The sequence below is a fragment of the Chrysochloris asiatica genome, unplaced genomic scaffold (genome assembly GCF_000296735.1).
Source record: "Chrysochloris asiatica unplaced genomic scaffold, ChrAsi1.0 scaffold00097, whole genome shotgun sequence".
NCBI lineage: Eukaryota > Metazoa > Chordata > Mammalia > Afrosoricida > Chrysochloridae > Chrysochloris > Chrysochloris asiatica.
In genome coordinates, this window is record NW_006408615.1 from 8087148 (window position 1) to 8090784 (window position 3637).

The following is a 3637-nucleotide window of genomic DNA, read 5'->3' on the forward strand; positions in this document are numbered from 1 at the left end:
ATCACTGCTTCTCTGTGTAGGGTCCTGCTCTCCACTCTTCTCCCTTGATGCAAAGGAGTTCACCAAATCCTTTGCTGAACTTAGAGTTGGCTGGAGAAACGAATCCAGTCACTGAATGCTTTTTACTGATAGAGAAGAACGTTCAGGCCAAGTTGGCTGCCTCGAAAAGACACATATGTGGAAAAGGAAGAGCAGAGAACGCACATAGCACTGTGCCTAGTCCTGGAGAAGACAGCACCTCCAAGAGGAGCGCGGCCAGGTCCTTGAGGCATCGCCAGAGATGCCGTGGTCCTTGTTGGTGACACCCCACCTGAAGATCTCCCAGTGAAACACTGTGGCCAAGTTGAGGACCATGAGACCGAAGACCTGGAGCCTCTTGTTAAATTGTGTGCGATATGAGCTAAGGAAGTCTTTGCGTGAAAATTTAAAAAGGCAAAATTTTAACATTGAAACAAGAAGTTACAAAGTTGCCTGAAATTAGTTTGTAGAAACAAAGTAAGAGATGTATTCATTGCATATCCAGCTGACAGAAAAGAGGATGACCTTCAAGAAGCTGAACTAACACAATGGCTGCAGCGGTGGTTATGAGGGTGCCTTCAAGGGCACCTAACAACAACAGTGAGTGCAGCATCTTGGATAGTGCTGAACTCTGCCGGCAACAGCCTCCAAACTCTCCCAGCACTCTTTAGCCTGGCAAGCTTCACTTCAGTGTGATGTGCTCCGTTCTCTTTACACTCGTGTCTGTTAACAAAGCAGCATCATATATCATGGGTTGCGCTGTGCACAGTATGAACCTATTCAACCCATGTGCTTCCTTGCCAGAGACATCAGCTGAACTATAGTACCATGTATGCATAGGATCTTGGGTGTTTTGTGAATGCAGGCAGCCCACAGTATCCCGCCTGGCTTTGCTGTGTAAAGATTATGAAGCAATGTGAAGGTAGAAAGTCAGTGAGTGCTCCACTCGCTGCTCGGCAGGCTGGCACAACGTCCAGTTAACACACGTCCTAGTTCACAGCCAGCATCATGGATGTTAAGCAGTGCATGACTGTAATTCCATCTGTTTTATTTAAAATTAGAAACAAAATTAATTGCTTTTTGATCTATGTTGTATTTATTATTACCAACAAAAACTTTTGTAATCTGGGTTATTCTCCCTTGCCCTTATAAATTTTACCACAATGAATATCATGGTAACTCCTGTTATGTGTCACCAATTGATTATGGCAGCATCAATGGACTCTCAAGTATGGCAACAATTGTGAGGTTGGCCCAGGACTGGGCAGTGTTTCGTTCTGTTGTGCATAGGGTTGCTATGAGTTGGTACCAACTCGATGGCACTTCACAGCAACAACATAGCATTAGAGACACTTCTGTGATGTTAGTAACCCCAAATCAAGCCCACCGCCATAGAGTTGGTTGATAGCCAATTGTTGCTGGTTACCTTCAAGTCAGTTCTAATGCATAGCGACTTATCCCAGAAAGGAGGAAACACTGCCCGGCCCTGTGCCATCCTCAGCTGTTGTTAAGTTCTAGCCCATTGCTCCTGCCACTGTGCCAGTCCATCTGGTTAGAGACCTTCCTCTTTTTCATTGACTTTCCACTTTACCAAGTATGATGTACTTGTCCAGGGACGGGTCCCTGTGATAACATGCATGATAACATGTGAGAGACCAAGTCTCATCATCCTGGCTTCTAAGGAGCATTCCGACTGAACTTCTTCCAACACAGATGTGTTTTTTCTTTTGGCAGTTCATGGTACTTTGAATATTTCTCTAAAACCATAACTCAGATCCATTAGTTCTTCTATGGTCTTCCTTATTCATTGTCCAATATTCAAAAGCATATACAGCTGTCGAAAATATCATGGCTTGGGTCAGGTGCACTTTAGTCCTCAAACTGACATCATTTTTTCTTGACGCATTGTGCAATAGATTTGGCTAATGCAATATGTTATTTATTAATTACTTGACTATTGCTTTCATGAGCGTTGATAGTGGAAACAAGAAAAATGAAGGTTTTTTGACAGCGTCAGTCTTTTCCATGGAATGTTGTTAGGTGCTGTTGACTCAGCTTGACTCAGAGTAACCTGATACACAACAGAATGAAATGCCCGAGACGGCACCATTCTCACGATCATTGCTAAGCTTCAGACCGTTGCTCCTGCCACTGTATGAATCCACCTTGTTGGGGGTCTGCCTCTTTTTCACGGACCCTCCACTTTACCTAGTATAATATCTGTCTCCGGGTACTAGTTCCTCTTTATAATATGTCCAAAGTATGAGAGACAGAGTCTCGCTATATGGACTTCTAAGGAGTATGGACTTCTAAGGAGCATTCTGGCTGTACTTCTTCCAACACAGATTTGTTTGGTCTTCTGGCAGTCCTTGGTACTTTGAATATTCTCCTCCAACAGCGTAACTCAAATGCATCTGCTCTTCTACGGACTTATTCACTGTCCAACTTTCATATGCATATGAAGTTATTGAAAATACCATGCTTAGATAAGGCATACATTATTCCTCAAACTAACATCTTTGCATTTGAACACTTCAAAGAGGTCTTGTATGGCAGATTTGCCTAATGCAATACATCATTTGATTTCTTGACTACTGCTTCCATGAATGTTGATAGTGGGTCCAAGCAAAATGAAATCTTTGACAACTTCAATATTTTCTTCATTTATCATGATGTTGTTTATTGGCCCAGTGGTGAAGATTTTTGTTTTCTTTACATTGAGATGCAATCCATACCTAAGGTTGTGGTCTTGATCTTCATCAGTAAGTAAGTATTTTAAGTCCTCTTCTCTTTCAACAAGCAAGGTTGCATCATCTGCATATCGCAGGTTATTAACGAGTCTTCCTCCAGTCTTGATGCCACGTTCTTCTTCATATAATCTGGCTTCTTGGATTACTTGCTCAAAATACAGGTTCAATAAGTATGGTCAAGAATACAACCCTGCCACACACCTCTCCTGATTTTAACCCATTCAGGGTCCCCTTGTTCTGTTGAACGGCTGCCTTTTGTTCTGTGTGCAGGTTCCTCATGAGTACAATTAAGTACTGAGGAATACTCGTTCTCTGCAATGCTGTCCATACTTTGTCATGATCCACATTGTTGAAAACCTTAGCATAGTTGCTAAAGCACAGGTAAGCATCTTTCTGGTATTCTCTGTTTATAGCAAAAATCTATCTGACATCAGTAATGATATCCCTCGTTCACATCCTCGTCTGAATCTGGCTTGGACCTCTGAGAGCTCCCTGTCAAAGTACTGTTGCAGCCATGTTTGAATTCTCGTTAGACAATATTACTTGTATATGAGATTAATAATACTGTCTGATGATTTGGTGATATCGTACGATGAATTCTGCATTCCATTGGGTCACTTCTCTTTGGAATGGGCACAGAAATGGATCTAATCCTATCAGTTGGTTGGGTAGTTGTTTTCCAAATTTCTTGGCATAAATGAGTGAGTGCCTCCAATGCTGCATCAGTTTGTTGAAAGATTTCAATTTGTATTCCATCAGTTCCTGGAGCCTTGTTCTTTGTCAGTGCCTTCAGTACACCTTGGACTTCTTCCTTCAGTATCATTGACTCTTGATCATATGCTACCCCTTGAAAAGGTTGAACACCATCC

At 42.2% G+C, this 3637-nt stretch overlaps 1 protein-coding gene across 1 annotated transcript in view; it reads left to right on the forward strand.

Moving 5' to 3' along the window:
* EFCAB6 (EF-hand calcium binding domain 6) overlaps positions 1 to 3637 on the forward strand; it is a 322393-nt gene that overhangs the window by 139440 nt on the left and 179316 nt on the right. The window lies entirely within an intron of this gene.